This window comes from Ixodes scapularis, unplaced genomic scaffold (genome assembly GCF_016920785.2).
Source record: "Ixodes scapularis isolate PalLabHiFi unplaced genomic scaffold, ASM1692078v2 PGA_scaffold11__112_contigs__length_91849675, whole genome shotgun sequence".
NCBI classification, from domain to species: domain Eukaryota; kingdom Metazoa; phylum Arthropoda; class Arachnida; order Ixodida; family Ixodidae; genus Ixodes; species Ixodes scapularis.
This window is the reverse complement of record NW_024609837.1, coordinates 22,170,925-22,188,230: the sequence shown is the minus strand read 5'-3', so window position 1 is coordinate 22,188,230 and position 17,306 is coordinate 22,170,925. Positions and strand designations below refer to the sequence as shown.

Sequence of the window (17,306 nt, the reverse complement as noted above, 5' to 3'; positions counted from 1 at the left end):
ATTCCCTTCCATTTGAGTTCGTCTTTGTGGACTTCTAAAACACATCAACTCTGTTTTCTTAGTGTTAATTATAATTTGATTTTCTTTGTACCACTTAACCAATTTGTAAACATCATCTTGAATTTTATTTTCGGCTGTCGTATAATCTTTATCTGCATACAGAATAACGGTGTCGTCTGCAAACTGAAACAACACGCTATTTAAATGAACATTCACAATATCGTTAATATATATATTAAACAATATAGGTCCCAATACAGTCCCTTGAGGCACTCCATGTTTTACTAGTCTCTTTTCACTGAAGCTACTTGCTATCTTGACAACCTGAGTCCGACCAGAAAGGTAGTCCTTGAACCAGTCTAATAGTTGACCTCTGACACCTAAAGAGAATAGTCTGTCTATTAGTGTTTCATGCCTTACTGTTTCAAATGCCCGAGAAAAATCTATAAACAGTGCTAGCACATAATTCCCTTCGTCTAGTTTCTTATTTACGAAATCACTAAAGTTTTCTAGTAGAGTAATTGTACTTGAATTTGTCTTGAAACCATATTGCGTTTTTGTTAATAGGTTATATTTATTAATGAAGCCATTTAACGCTTTATGGACATATTTTTCCATTATGTAATTAAGGACTGGAAGAATACAGACAGGCCTATAGTTAAGAAGAGTTTTTTTATCTCCTTTCTTGTAAATCGGTCTTACCACAGCTGTTTTTAAACCACTTGGTACCTTCCCGATGGCCAAGCTCTTATTATACAATGCTAGCAATACTGTCTTAATTATATTTACATTTTCTTTGATGTCGCGCGGTCTGATCGAGTCGATTCCAACTGCTTTGTTTGTTTTCATGTTACTTACTATTTCTACTAGATCTTCCTCGGTCATTTCAGGGAGATACATTGAGTTTCCAATTCTAGCTCTATTTTCCGTTTCCTTTTGGTATCCATGATTGCAAAGTAATTCTATTGATTGTATAAATTCGTTATTAAAATCATTTGCTATTTTCTCATCATTGCAGTATGTCCCAAAGTTCTTTTTGATTGTTTGATCTATTGACAGTCTAGTGTTTCTACCCAGTACTTGATTAATTACAGACCAACATTGAGTTGGATCCTTGGTGTCTTCAAACTTTTTCCAGAAATAATTTCTTTTCTCCTTTTTTATTATTGATGTCACTTTATTTCTTATGGATCTGTACTCTTCCTTGCGTTGGCTGCTTTCTGGACTGCTTTTAAGTAGTCGCCACGCTTTGTTTTTTTTTTCTGATTAGTTGATCTATTTCTTTTGTCACCCATTGGTTCCCTGTTTTCCTTTTCTTTACGGTGACCTGTTCAGACGACTTTTTATATATATCCGTAAACGCATTTTTTATTTTATTGTATATAATTTCGGGGTCTTCTTCATTGGCTATGCTTTCCCAGTTTATCTCTCTCACGTATTTATCTACTTTTGTGTTGTTGATATATGTAGTTACTTGGTCCCTTTCGCTTTCAGGAATACCCAATTCTGGAATTGCTATTCCCACAAAGTAGTGGTCGGCTAATTTTTCAGCAGTGACGTGAGCTTTACAGTATTTTTTGCTCCTAATGCAAATATGGTCAATACATGATCTTGTCAATTGCAAACCCAAAATTTCTTCTCTCGTAATATCTTTAATCATTGATTGAAGTCCATGTTCAGCCAAGCAATTTAGGTACTTGTCTACTTTTAAGCTATTATTTATTTTCCCTTACATATTACAATTTACGTTTCGTATGACAAAGAACTTAGTCAAGTGAATGAGCTTCTTTATTATACACACCGGAAACAGCACCACGCCTTCTCTTTTTTTTCCTTCTTTATTACTGCATATGGAATTATTTATAAGTAGTGTCATTAACGAATAACGCTAGTCGCACGTTTTAAGATATCATTTACATCTCGAGTGTTTTATCTGTGAGAACGTGAAATCTAGTAACCAGGTGTTAAAACATAATGCGCTATAAGAGACAACCCAAACAATTAAATGCACCCAATAAATAGTTGCCGAGCCAAACCATTTAGAAGAGAACGGTCACTAATTATCCACTCACCGTGACCGGCCGACGAAACGACCGACATCGCCAGAAAACACATCGACAGTCCCAAGACAAACATCTCCGGACGACAAGATGGCATTCCGATCGCCGCCGACGCAGCCACACACGTGGTACTACAAGAGCCGATCACTGGTCATCGGAACCACCACAACAACAGGTTCGCTCGTGAATCCCTCACAACCCACAGCGCAGCATGTTTGTGTATCTATGACGACAGAATCTTGTCACGACGGCGTCTAGTCCAGCTTGTCACACGGAATCAGTTTGTTCTGCCGGGGTCGAGTGTGAAACGTCCTTCCATGGCGGCGGAGAGCTTACGAACTAGGAGAGTGCACACGCGAACTTTGAGGTCGACGACATCGGCGCGGACCTCAAACTCTCGTAAACAGCAGGTTGAGTTCTGACGCTGTCTGGCTGAAACACCGAGAAAAGTGGCAAGGCTGGAACCTCCGAAGAAGAGGCAGCGTGGTCTGAACCGCGCGGAGTTCGGACGCTTTGTTAACGGTTCGAGGAGTCGGCGGGTGGATTCCCGCGGCCCCGGGCGCGGCGTGATTTTTCGAAGGAGGGCGAGGGAACGGGTGTTTTCCTGCGCGTGCGCGGGAAAGGAGGAAGTGGTCGGCCGGAAACACGGGGACGAGGCCTCCGCACTCCGGCCATGACGTCACAGGAGTGGGACGGGAGAGCTGCAGCAGTAAGGTAGGTCAAAAGAACAAAATGGTGGCATCATCGGCATAGGACTGGACTTTGACCTGTATACTTTAGTAATGAAAACCCATTAATATTCGTATGGTATATTATAGTTCGAAAAGAACGGCTCTAAATAAATTCTAAACAACAAAGTTGATAGCGGGAAACCCTGTTTAACTGACGAATCCGCATAAATCCCCGATGCTGGTTTTCCGTTAATTATAATCTGTGCTGTACAGCCCGTATATTCCATTTGAACACATTTTCTTATAATTTCGGCCACTCGTACAATATCTCATACTTTATACAGGATAGCACGTTGCGCTCGGTAAAATGCTTTCTCCAGATTAATCTGGAGGATGGCAGCCTCAACAAGCTTAATTATCATCGCAGAACAAATTATCGCAATGTCCACGTTCGTTAAAATGGATCTACCTTGAATACTACAGGTCTGGTGATCTCCTACTATAAAGCAAATAACATTCTGTGGTCGTCGTGCGAGAAATTTTAATATTTTATAGTTGACGTTACCTAAAGCAACGGGTCTGTAGTTCTTAACATTTCTTTTTTTTCTTTTTTGCATCATCCACATTGGGAATAAGGACAGTGTGGGATTTCGGGAAGGAAAGCAGTAATGTTTCTGCCTCATTTCGCTTCGGTTATTGCGTCGTGCAGACGCGTAGCAATCTCGTGTATAAATTTCTATAAAATGCCGCGGTTAATCTGTCAGGACCTGGAACTTTTTCTTTGTTGCCAGTTCTTCAAACGCCTTCTCGATCCCTGCTAGACTTATCGGTTCAACCCATTTTTTTGTGTGATTTATTCTTCAAGACGGGGAATTACTACTTGGTAATCTTCAAGTTGCGCATCGCTGCCGTATTCCTGTCGCTGAAAAGATAACTCTAATAATCAATAAATGTTTTCTTTTTTTATATTCTACAGGTGACTACTTGGCAAGTCATCGTACTCTATTTAGGCTATGTTTTTTTTTTCTCCCTTACATACTTAGCTTCGGCACTACCAAGTGTTAGACTGGTGGCAAGCTGATATAACTTGTTTGCTCTACTGACGTCTAACCCCTGGTTAGACGTCAGTAGAGCTCTACCAACTGAGCTAACCCCTGGTTAGCTCAGTTCGTAGAGCGCTTCACTGGCAATGGACAGGTACCGGGTTCAATACTCGGACCAGGCAGATTTTTTTCGGTCCCGCACTAGTCATTTGGCTGTGTTTGGAGGTTTGTGTGTGTCCTTTGTCCTTCTTGTTTCCCTCCTCCAGGGATTATTTTCGTCTTACGATCTCCCGACATACCATTTGTCAGCGGCACGCACACTTCGAAAGTCTGCAAGAAAGAAGCCACTAGGCATGCGGTTTCTTTGTCACTGTCAACTTTGGTCTCCTGAATTTCGAGGACATCTATACCTTTGTCGATTGGGAGCCTCTTAACCTGATATTGCTTGCGACGGGAGGCAAAGCCTCGAGCGTTAACTGTCTCGACAACTTTAGGTTTCTGACGTAAATAGACGCCTCGCATCTCAGGAACTCACTTTTTGATGATAAAGCTACTAAACAGGCGAGCTGCTTTAGGTTGCACATCGTTAAGACCTGAGACGACGGAAAGAATGGGGACAGGACACACGTCTCAACTCAGCTAACAACTTTTATTGAAGCCATCGCTTATGTACGTTTTCTTCCGCACCCACATCCGGACACTCGCGAACGTCCCATAGCTGACCGTTACACAGTTCTTAGAAAAAAATCACCCGCGAAACTTAACACACCTCGAACGTCCTTCCACTTGAACCTTCTTTCCAGGTGTGTTAGGTTCCGTGGGTGGTTTCCTCTAAAAATTGTATAACGGTCAGCTATGGGACGTGTGCAAGTATTCGTATGTGGGTGCGGGAGAAGACGTATATAAGCGATTGTTTCAATAAAAGTAGTTAGCTGAGTTTGAGACGCGTGTCCTGCCCCCATTCTTTTCGGCGTCTCCGGTCTTAACGATGTGGAACTCACCTTGTCTAGAAAGCCGCACCAGGTGCAGGCTCATAACCGCGTCAGCCGGTTGGCTTGTCCGGTCCTCTGGGTTCGGAAACACAAATCGGTGCGGGTCGAGGCTGTCTCTGCCTTGTGGTCACCGTCTTCACAAGTGGTTCCTCCGGGTTCGAGTCGCCGCCAAACTTAGCCGCGCCCCAGTCCGAATCCGAATCGAGTTCCCGGGTCGTTTTGTGGCCAGAGCACCAGTGTCAGCCATATCCACGTCGACAGTTAGCTGCGTCTCAGAAGACGTCATCTTCTCGAAAGTTACTTTCCTCTTCCTCCTTCCTCCCCGGCGCAGCGTTGCATGGTGTCATCTGGCCGTGCCTGGTCGCGGCCATGGCAACTGGCGTGGCCTCCGCCATCTTCGGCAACTCTGCATGTCCCAATCGTTCGGGGTCATTCTTAGCCCTCTCTTCATTGTCTTTGTCAGCGGTAGCGGCACTCGCGGCGACTTCCTTCGCGTCCGCCTCGCTCATGACGTGCACGGTGTTCGTCTCTCCGCCTCTTGAACCTGCGGCCGCTGCATAAGTTTTCACACAATTATCAGCGTAGTAGCCGAAATGGTGGCAGGACTCGCACTTGGCCACGCGGCAGCCACGGCGGATGTGGCCGGTCCACTGGCAGCGCAGGCAGAGCGGCACCCTGCCCGGCGCCACGACGAGCGCCAGCCCTCCGGCGATGCGCAACTGCAGTGGTTCGGTAGGTTATACAGTGTAAGCCCAGGCTTGAGCCGCATGACAGCCGTTCACGTCATCGACGCGCAACCTGCGATGCATTTCACCCACCACTTATTGGTGCCCACTTCGGTTACCGTGCCGCACGGTGCCAGCGACGCCCTCACCTTGTCGTCAGGAGCATGGTACAGCAACCAGTGAAGTTCAGGGTGGATGTCTTGGTTTCCCGGGTCAATGACGAGGCATCGCCGCCCCTTGACGACGAGGCTAGCATTACCAGATGTTGCAGGGCGTCCCGGAAGTCCTCGACTCGGTACGGGCGGCCTCGAACATCGGCATGAAAAACACGGTGTTTAACACCGCAGAAGCAGTCGGCAGGGGCGGCAGAATAGTCAGGTAATCAGTAGACGCTGTGTCTTCTCTGGCACCGCGACCCAGCCGGGCCGTTGAAACCGCTCCACTGTAGCTCATGATTTCACGTCCACACGCTCTCGCGTTCGAAAATGGAATCTCAGTCTCGGGCAGTCACGAATCTCAGTCACCGATCCCCCTGACGTGCCAGGGTTTGTGCGCGGGTAAACACGGGACTACGATAGAAGATGGAAGAAGTATTAGAATGGACATTCAGGTGTGTTGCTAAGAGTTCACAGTAGAAAACAGCGCGACTGGAACGAGGACAATAAATGAAAAGACAGATACAGAGAACGAGTGTTGCGCTTATCTTTTGTATTTCTACTTTTTTGTCCTCAATCCAGTCGCGCTGTTTTTTCTTTGTGTTTTTTTTTTTAAAGAAAAAGTATACTTAACAATATCCTCCTTGATAATACTGAAAATGCCTGCTCAATTTCTGGCTTCCCCATGCTCTGGCGCCGTTGAGCCTGTTACACATAATCGACGCCAGGGGTGCCACCTCCCCGTACAATGAAGATGATGATTGTCTGCTGAGCACTGCTACTACCGCAACGTACGTAATAGACCGATCTCACTAACCGTACGGCGCATACGTAACGCCACCATAACTTTAATTCACAGAAAGCAGACGGCAGTGAACGAAAGGGCTAGTGTCGTACCATGCTCCACGCGCGCAGAGCTCCAACAAGGTTGTCGCATGTGTCTAAAGACTGAAGTTCCCTCGATGCATTGCGGCAGCGGTGGCGTAGTAAAACTGGCTGGTGAGATCGGTCTATTCCAATACTTCAGAACGCATATTTTGTAGCGGGTGAGCAGCAACATATAGGGAGTATCCACTGGCGGCCGTAGCTGTGTGCGCGACTGCTGACCGCGTGCTGGCGGAGAGCTTCCGCAGTTCTTTTGCAACTTGCACTCCGCACTATCAGGATGGCCAGTCTTAGCAGGCTATAGACGCTTTGCAGCAGCTGTGCATGGACGCTGCCATAACTGACCTTCAGTTTTTGTTTCCTCTTATTTCGTTTATTTCACTTCATCGTTACCATAGCAGGACAGGTTATTGCCACTCAAGATTCAACTGTGTCCTTTCCTAAAGCATCGGCCTTTGTAGAGGATCGCCAACTACCGTTTCAGTTGCTCGGCATCTCGGTAAGACAAGAGAAGGTCAGCAATGGCGGCTGTAATTTGGCGCGTGTGTAAAGCGTCTATAGGAAGTATTCACTGGCGGCCATAGCTGTGTGCGCGACTGCTGAGCGCGTGCTGACGCCGAGCTTCAACAATTCTTTCGCCGCGTGCATTCCGCACCATCAAGATTGCCGGTCTTAGCAGCCTATTAATGAGAGCTCGCTCTGAGCATGCGCTCTAAAGAGCACCCGCAAATATGGCGTCCTGTGAATACTCCCTATAAATTTGAGACCTATCTGAGCATGCGCTCTAAACATCGCCCACGAATATGACGTCCAGTGAATACCGCCTACTGTTGCGGAACACGAACGCTCGCACTGCAAAGATTGTTCTGCAAGACGAAGGCTCACACTAGAGCCACTATATGAGCTGCGCTTATTTAGTGGCACTAGCTCACACCACAAAGAGTGTCGTGCAAATACTGGGTGTGTGAAGGAATGGACGCCATTCGAGTTTGACGACGAAACCTGACAAAACAAGGCCTTCAAATTACTTTATGCAATGACAACGTGTAGTTTACAAAAGTCAATAAGTTTAGAGTACAGTAGGCATGACCCAACACGAACTACAAGTCAGGCGGACGAGCAAGTGGCACACTTTCACAATGTCGAAACAGCGAGCACTGAATGTTTTAATTGCTGAGGTCAAGAACCAGGAGAAATCCAGGTGAAGAGAAATTGCAACGGCCAGGGTCCTCTAAGGTCACACTCGCTACAAAGTTCGCTAAGCAGTGCGGAAGACGCTAGCTTTGTCAGCGTTCACGTTTCGTAATGACTAACGTGCCTGTCCTCAGGCACCCGTCACTATCTAGAGCTGCCAGAGAGCGCTGGGCAGGTCAGCCACTAAGACAGCACCGAAAGATGCCGTGGAAGGGTATATGATCTGATCCAGCTTTGACGACAGGGCGGCCCCAACCTGCTACAGGCATGTTGCAGCATGTCGCAGCATGAACGAATCACCGAAGCCGACGGCACCCCTGCTTCTTCGGTGTGCTCTGCCTCTCTCGCTACACAGCAGGTAGGGCAAGCGGGAAACGAATGGTCGTGATATTGAAAGAGCTTGATCGCATAGCTGACATGATCGCCCATGTCTACGTTTCAATCCACGTCGCCTTTTTTGAGAAAAGTCGACTTAAGTAATAAGACGACGTACGTACCTTACGACGAAACGTAATCAGTGCGGAGTTTATCTAAGTTCTACATAAATCAACAGCATCACTTTGTGACAAGCGACTGCGTCCGACACTCTGTAAATCGACACCATCGAAACCACGACCGGCTTGAAAGAAACACACATTCTTCGAACAGCCGAGTGGTGTTTTCAGCACCCCACATGTTGTCACGACTGTGCCCTGCTATTAACCGAGGGAGTACCAGCGATTTCCATTGTGATGTTAACCACCGCACATCTTTTGTCCCGTGCGCACTAGGGCTTGTATACCAGATCCCCCTCACCATAGCCTCCTCTATACGGAGAAAGCCTGGCACATCGACGACGGAGCCATAGGGCGCGCGGCCGCAGGAAAAAGGAGAGGAGGAGCGCGCCGAACGGTGACCAATATGGTAGCGCAGAGCAGAAAGGGCACACCTAGACAGCGAGCGCTTGGGTCATGAGCGGCCGCTCCCCGAACCACGCTTGTTTTTGTGTTTTCGTCACCGTCGTTTTCGTACTCCGGGAGAAACAGGCGCGGCGATTCGAAAGGGCGCAGGGAGAAACGGGAAAGGGTGGACGTTGAGTTTCTACTCTCCCCGATAGCGACAAGAAAAGAGAGAAAAAAAAAAAGATTGTTTCTGCGTTTGGCCGCTCGCTCTTTTGTGGCGCTAGCAGGCAAGGTTCTCTCCGCTCCCGTTTCTCCGCCCCTTCTTTCCCATTTACGGCGGCCGTCTTTTCTCACGACGCGCCAGGCTTTCTCCGTATAGAGGAGGCTATGCCCTCACATATGGTAGGGTATGCATTGAACAAACTGGGAGGTGCGTGAACGTGAGGGTGTGAGAGCATTCCCTTGATCTGCGCTCTTCCCCCGCTGGCAACTTTGCCGTACATTGCAGTAGGTGCGGCTGCGTACGCCTATGTTCAATGACTTGACGATCTTGGCGCAAAACAAAAATAAGACCACCAGAGAGATTGAGTGGGCTTCTTTTTATTTTATGAAAGGGGAAAAGGAAATGTGTCAGCGCACCGTCGGTGCACTTAGGGGATGGCGAAGTCCTATTTATCAAGAACAATGGCAAGCACGTCCGAAAGAGATATGACATAGTAGAAGTCTTGTCTATCGGGTTATATTTTTGTGTGTTGTTTGGTTGCTTACTTTCTGCTTCCGGTGTTTATAACCTGGTATGTTTGAAGATTAAACTCTCATTTGATAGTCAGCGTTGTGTCCGTGCACTTCTTTTTCTCGTCTTTTTTTGTGCTGTATTTTACTTATAAATATTAGTTAAACATTCAGGGCCCATATCTCATACTGATGAGGCGTATTCAAGTTTAGAACGGACAAAAGTTTCGTAGGGCAACGTTAGTTTTTAGTGACTTTTCAATTTCTGCCATTTTCATTCTCGGTTTGCTTAGTATACATCTTTTCACAGAGAGAAAACTTAGGCTCTTACTCTTTTTCCCTTTCATTTAAATTTTTATATTTATTCTCCTTTAAGAGACTGTAAAAGCTGCCCTCCCGTGTGGGTTGCTAGAAACATGTCCTAATATTTTAGAGGTTTTATTACAAAACAAACAACGTCAAAACCTGTAAGCAAGGATCACAATATAACTGGAGTCAAATTCTCGCTAGAAAAGACGTCATTTATTTTCTTTTTCTTTCATCTTATACAACCTAATTAAATTTTAAACATCGTGTAGGGTCTTCTTTGATTAGGCTACCGTTCGTAGGGAACGAGTAGCACCTGTTCGAAATGCTTGCATCTACGATAGCTTACACAAGGAGTGCGTGCATTGCGGAGTTGGCAGCGCACGCGGAAATATTTATTTCCCAGTCATTAATTCTTACTGAATTAGGGCTTTCTTTCATTCTGGAATGAAAATAAGTAAGTAGTTCCAATTTTCAATTTCTCTTTGTTCTGACTAATATGCCCGTTGCTTTTTGAAACAAATATAAAAAAGAAATGCTTGTTTTCGTTCCTTGAATGAAGAAAAAAAGCTCGATTCGCATTTTTAATAAATTTTTCGTATTACAATTTGCAACCAAATAAAAGGCACAAGGGTCTAGTAACCCCCTTCCCCACACACACACATACACACACATATTTTACCTGTGTTCACAAGATAATTAAATTTCTGAGATGATGACCAGTATGATGATTAGCTTTCCAAATTAGCAACTGTTTCATTTTATGCTCGAATTTATTCATTTCTATTTACAGACCCCCCTTCCGTCGCACACAACCACTTGGAAAACAATTTCGCCCGCAATTATTCGCGCAAATATTGAGAATAGAAATGTGTTTTTTTTTTTTCGAAATATTTTTGAATGTACACAAGAACACAAGTGACCAAAAAGAAAAAAAAAATAGCGTTGAAATTCCTTTTGCCGCAATCTCGGCCCTCGGATAATACGGTCCTGACAAATTAGATCAGCCGGGAATTATTTTTAATTTTTTTCTGCATCGTTATTCGCGTTTTTGTTTTTTATATTACTCAGTTGGATGAGTTCCTACTCAAATATTTATGGAACCAAGCTCTTCAAACAAGGCAAACAAAAAAAAAACTGTAGACCGTTAAAAAGTACACCGCAGAGTATACTATCGGGTAATTTAATTGAAAAATACCTGGCATAAAAAAAAAAGAATCAAGCTTCTAAATTAGATTTGGCAATGGAGACAGAGTTGAAACAGTTCTCTTCGTTAGCATATGTCTTTTTGTTTATTTTCCACTCGTTAGAGCTCGAATTGCAAACAGCGGGGGTAAAAACAAATATATATATAATTTAATATGCGTGTCAATTCTCAACCTACTAATGGACCCTTTACGAAATTCAGGCTGCCTACCCCTATAATTATCGTCACGTAAGTGCTTATTATCTGTGCATGCTAATGGCTACTCTTTGATAGCTGACGAAAGAAGACTTTGAAGACGGGCACCGATATGGAGCCTGAACATTCTAGACGTTAAGAGGGTCATGAAACGATTTTCCTACTTCTTCCTCCTTAGCTTTAATTCTCAACTCAAATGCAAATTGTGAAATCACGTCGTCGTGACATTGGTCGGCACTGGTGCGATGACTTCTAGCGTCCACCGTGCTTTTTATGCACACCATAGAACTTGTCATTCCTCATTGACGATAAGTTCCGTCAGGGCACTCATTGGCCACGAACGCGAATCCGAATATTCGTCGACTGAGTGATTGTTGACGAGCGCATACGTCCGAGTGACGCAGTTCTCGTGTCCAATGAGTGAGCTGGGCTTGGCTGACGTCGGGTTGGCACCGCTGACGCGCTTTGGGAACCGCGGATGTATTATAGACGCTTTCAAGCAGCCGTGCATGGACGCCGCCATAACCGACCTTCAGTTCTTGTTTCCTCTTATTCCGTTCGCTTCACTTTATCATTGCCACTGCAGGGCACGTTATCGCCACTTTAGGTGCTACTGCGTCCTTCTCCCCTGCATAGGCCTCTGTGGAGGCTCGCAAATGCCCGCTTCAGTGACTCGTCATTTCGGTAAAACAAGAGAAGGTCGGCTATGGCGGCTCAATCTGGCGCGTGATTAAAGCGTCTATAGTGAAAAGGCGGAGAGCTTTCCAAGGAAAGAAGGTACAAAATAGTCCGCTATATTTTCAAATGTTCGTACCGAAAAGCTGGCTTTTGACTTTCTACCCTCTTTCTTTTGGCCAACTAAACGATATGCGATAAAGTAAAGCCCCAATTTAATGTAATGTATCCCATCCCAAAATTTGTTTCATGGTCCCTTTAAAGGGACCATGAAGGCAATTTAATTTTTTTTTTAAAAAGTGTTTTCGGAAGCATTGGGGTCCTGGCATGTCACACAATTTTTTTCTAGAACGGTGTGACTCTTATTTCTGTACCTGCAAATAAATTTGCGAAACCGAAACAAACATTCAGATTTCTTCCCTTTTTCGCCTCTGGAAAGAGAAGTGACCTCATGGAGCACTGTCGGCATCGGTAGAATTTAGTGCACACTCAGTGTGGTTCTCGTGGTTCGCTCTAGTGCACGGCGGTCTGTGAAGAAAACCTGGAAGAAATGGACGACAACGCCGCGCTCGCAAACGAGTTTGAGCTCCCGTTCAGCGACCTCACGCCGACTGAACGTGTTTCGTTACCGCTGTGGTGTGGGCTCCTTGCGCAAGAAAAGTGAAGGAATAGCGTCTTTCCTCAGACGCGGGAACTTCATGTTTTTACCCAGACTCCGGCTGACGTGAAGGTGCTGCTCAAAGTCTTCTGGTCAAAAATGCAACGAACAAATCCTGACACCGCTGTCCACAGCTCTACGCAAGACGACGGCGCGCAACCAAATGCTCCGCATTGCTGCATCGGTCGGCAGTTTATGCAAACTAACGTCGCCCGATCGACCGCACGTTTTTAGCCGACCTTTCGCGCAACCTACTACTGCACATAAACGCGGCATGATTGGTGAGACACCAGTTCGCAAAGTGAACACGAGACGACGCAGGAAACCAAAACCAAAAGTCCGCCGCCCCCGGCGCTCGTACCTCTTTTTCTTTTTTTGTGTCCATGGTTGCTCGATGCTTGTTACGCGCCCCCCGAGGTAGCAGTGCGGGAGGCGTTCAACCAGTGACAAACGGAGGGAGCGCTTCAGATTATGCTTTTATACACGGTATGAAACCTTTAAAAAATTATCCAACGTTCATATAAACTTTTTTCATCACATCTCACCACCGAAATCGAAACCAAGAGCGCGTCTAACGTTTGAACCAATCGCCAGACGAGGAGCCCGTTGTCGTCACGCTTCGACGGCGCACTTTAGTTCACCTTTCTGCCGCCGCCTCGGTAGGGTCTCAGGCATTGTTCCCGGCGCTATTATTAGAGAGTTTTAGTGGATCGTTCCGATACCTCCGATAGCCCCGATAACGATACTATGCATGCGCAAGAGAGGCGGTGGCGGAGTATCGGGTATCGTCATCGGAGTCATGGGAACGATCTACTAAAACTCTCTATTACCGCGCCTGTTTGCTCGATTGGCACGTGCGGCACCCAAACTTCTGTTCGGGCTAGAACTTGGTCTACAGTATCTGAGAGGTGCCTGACATCCATTTCAATCGTCGAACAAAACTTCAAAACTGCCTTCATGGTCCCTTTAAAAGGATGCTGAACAAAACATCTCAGTGTCTATTGGCGGCGAGATGTTTTGGTGGCGCCCTCCTATGGTTACCTTTTGTGGCGTCATTAATTTGTGAACAAGTTTGAAGGTGTTTGTAAAGAGCATGGTGGAAGCTTGAAATCATAGCCCTCTCAAACCAACAGTGCTAACACTGTCGAAATTGAAATTCTTCCGTTTCTCTTATTTCCGTCGATGGGAAATCCTTTGCCGACGTCATAGTCAGTATTCGGCCTATCGCGGAAGATCGATAACAGCGAAGCGCTTTCGATCGCTCACGTCGCCAATAATAGGTGGCGCACGATCTTTCCACGAGCCAGCAGCCGCCGGTGTGCGCGAGCACATGCAACGAAATTGACGTCCTAGTCCCTCATTGATGAAAGTCATATGTGTGGGCTTTAGGGAAAAGAAGAATAAAGACAAGCTTTTCATCTCCGCTGTTGGGTCTGGCGTAAAAGGTAAGCGATTAATTGGTCACACAAGGACGTAGCTTTCCCTTGTGGAGATGAAAAGCCTGTCTTTATTTTTCTTTGGCACGAAACCCATACATTTCACTGTGAGCGCGAAGGGGGGACTATGACGTCAATTTCGTTGACTGTGCTCGCGCACAACTGCGGCTGCTGGCTCGTGGAAATAACGTGCGCCACTTATTATGTACACTAAATCGCTTGGTTGAGTATCCATTTAATCTGCTGCATTGTTTGATATCAGCGTGACAAGACATAAGCTTCTTTGCGCTACGCATTTGAGGGTGTCATGGAAATCATTCAAATGTTCGACTTTGACACTCCCGTCCCAGACAGTACAGAAATATGAAAAATATGGAAACTGGCCGGGGTGGGGATTGAACCCAGGATCACTGGGTCACTGTAACTGGGTTCTGCAGCGCGAGCTTTCGCTCCACGTGCTCCGAGCTGGTGTGCGCTAGCCCACTCGGCCACCAATCTTTTTTTTTTTTTTTTTCAGGAAGGATTTTTTGTTAAAAGTATGTTTATTTACAAAGTTTTAAAATGATCACATTGGTTGCCATCCACTTATCATGTCAGTGAGCACTGTTTGACAGGCGAGGACCGCAATTCACACGCATATTCAAAACGTATCTCGCTCAATCTTTCTCTGTAGCATCACATGCACCCCATGCAGCCAATCGCGCAGTGGCGCGGGAATTCTTATTTACAACTGAGCCTTCAGAGCGCGGTTATGCATACGCGTTCCAAATAACGACAAACATTCAAGCCCTTGTTGTTCCATCGCCTAAAGAAGGCTGCCCACGTACAGAAAGCCTTCGCAGAAGTGTTGCCAGGCGGGCTTGGATCCCTCTCGGACCTCCAAGTCATCCGTCCTCGGCCGCCACAGCGCATATAGATCGAGGAGTACCAGCAGCTCCCATGCCCTACTCTGTGCACTGTCACCGAAAAGCAAAAACTTCGTGCTCTTCCAGTCTACATAATGATCTATCTGCAGCACTGCTCGAAGTTCTGCACAAACAAGCTCCACATTCATACAGTACAAAAACACATGTTCAAGTATTTCGGGCAACGGACACAACGCACAATTTGTTGACCATGGTTCAAAGAAACCTTTTTTAACCAGCCACGTCTTAACTGGAAGCACTTCGGAATGGAAGCGTAGAAAATAATTCTTGACTGCCGTTCTGACACTGTACCTACGCAAGCGACAAAATACATTTGATTTATTTGCACCTACCGGAAAGCTGCGATAGAGTGGGGGCGGTATGAGCAAATCAATTGTGTACAAGTAAAGAGATTTCTTTTAACTTTCTGCAGGTACTCGTCGAAAAAGCGCGCTCGGAAAAATTCCTTCGTCCCTGCTATTTCCTGGTACAACTTCAGAAGACGTGCTTGGAAGTCCCCATTGTGTCCCTTAAGCCACGGCTCCAAAAAGCTTCCTCCCACCTCTTTAAAAGCAGAAATCACGAGAGGATTGCCTTGATCGCGAAAAAGGAGGAAACGCTGTACTTTCAGCTTAAGTTCTACGTTTACAAAACCCATTTTCCTTTCTTCCGGATTACAAATACGTTGTCACGCCTCATACGTTCAAAACACGAGTCCCATACAAACGTTGCGAAAAATCAATGCACCTTCGCCACGTCACTTTGGGAGCACGGCAACACTTGTGCCGCGTACCAAACGGTCGGGAAAAAAACAGAGTTGCAAATAAACGGGCGATTGAACAAAGAGCGTTCCCTGGCATGCCAGTCAAGCACCTTGCTTCTCAGGCGGATAATGTCCAAACAATCACATCGGCCATCCAGTTGCTCTGCTGTCAAGCTGAGCCCTAGATAGTTCGAAACGCACGTCGTCCAGGTGACTCCGAAGAACTGCTCCGGTTTCAAGCCCCAGTCTCCAAGCCAGACGCCGAGAGATTTGTCTGTGTTCATCGCCGCACCCGAGACACTGCACAAGTCTGCGATGTGTTGGGTTACAGCGCGCACTTGCGTCCTTGACGAGCACAACACCGTGACGTTGTCCGCGTAAGCGAGTACTTTAAGCGTACCGACGCCAGGGTCAGCCCACGAATGCTCGCGTCACCGATAATGGCCCTGCACAACGGTTCCAGGTACAATGCGAACAGAATAGGCGACATCGGACAGCCCTGTCGCACGGATCGGGTAACGGCGATGGGAGTCGTCCTGTTGCCGTTGACCAGCAGCCGCGTCGGGATGTCACAGTAGCACAGCTGCACATACCGTAGCAGCCGCGCCTCGATCCCACACTCTTCCGTGAGCCGGAAGAGGAACGAATGGCGAACGCGGTCGAAGACTTTGCTCAAATTTACCTGAAGGACTGCCACTGGACGCTTCAACACCGGCGCTGCCTCGCACACGATTCGCATCGCGTGCAGGTTGGTGCTGATGGTACCTCCCTGGATGCTGTAGGCCTGGTGTTCTCCGACAACGTCCCGTAGACCCCACTCCAGCCGCTTTGCCAGAATCTTGGCTAGGGTTTTATAGTCTCTTGTTAGCAGACCGATGGGCCGGAAATGTTCGACCTTCAGGGTTCCCTTCGAGTTTTTTCTTCTGGATGAGCACCTTTACCGCCTGTCGCGCGGATGGCGGCAGCAGTCCTCGCTTTAGTACATCGGCGTACACGTCTCGTAGGATGGGACGCAGCTGGGCTAAGGACGTCTTGTAGAACTGGCTACCGAGCCGTTCGCTCCTGACGATTTGCGCGGAGCTAATTCCTTGATGGCCTCCTCGACCTCTGATTGTGTTATTTTCCGGTTCATTTGTTCTCGGACCTTTGGGGATATCTTGGGCAGCGCCACTCCAGTCATTTGGAGAACGCCGTCGTCTTCCACTCTCGTGAACAGGTCGACGAAGGCCTGCAGAAACGCGTCTTCGATTCCTTCTTGCCGGGTAACTCGACGTTGCCCACTTGGAGCTTCCCGTTCTTGTTGCGCAAAGCGTGCTGGCGTTCCTTTGTTTGAATATTTTGCTCCACTTTTCATCACTCTCGAGCAACAGCGTTCTGCTCCGGACCATGGCACCGCGGTACTCCTTCTCGAGGAGCTCCAGAATACTTCCCTTGGAATCGCGGATATCTTGAGTGAAGAGTCCCTTGGAACGGTTTTCCTCCGCGATGAGGATTTCCAGGGTCTTCGTCAAGCGGCGCTTACCTGCCCTTTCGCGCGCCGCTTTTTCCTGACTGTGCCAGAACGCTTTGAGTTTGACGTCCTCCTTCAGCTCCTCCCAGGTTACCGCGTTCATGGGCGCACCTCCCGTTTTGCCCTCGAGAAGGTCCTTTATTTTCGTGCGCAGTTGTCCGTCCTCGATGATTGAGGCTTTCGTTTAGGTTCCAGCCGCTCCACCAAGAGAACTTCTGAGTTCGAGGCACGGGTCTACCCAGCGTTACCGTGACCAGAGCCTGGTCCGAGAACGCCAAGGGTAGGACTTCTAACACAGGCGTCATTGCTGAAA

At 46.9% G+C, this 17,306-nt stretch overlaps 1 pseudogene; it reads right to left on the bottom strand.

Annotated features, from left to right (window-relative positions):
- Positions 1–17,096, bottom strand: part of LOC8041105 — a 159,983-nt pseudogene extending 142,887 nt beyond the window's left edge.
- Between the last annotated feature and the right edge of the window lie 210 nt (positions 17,097–17,306).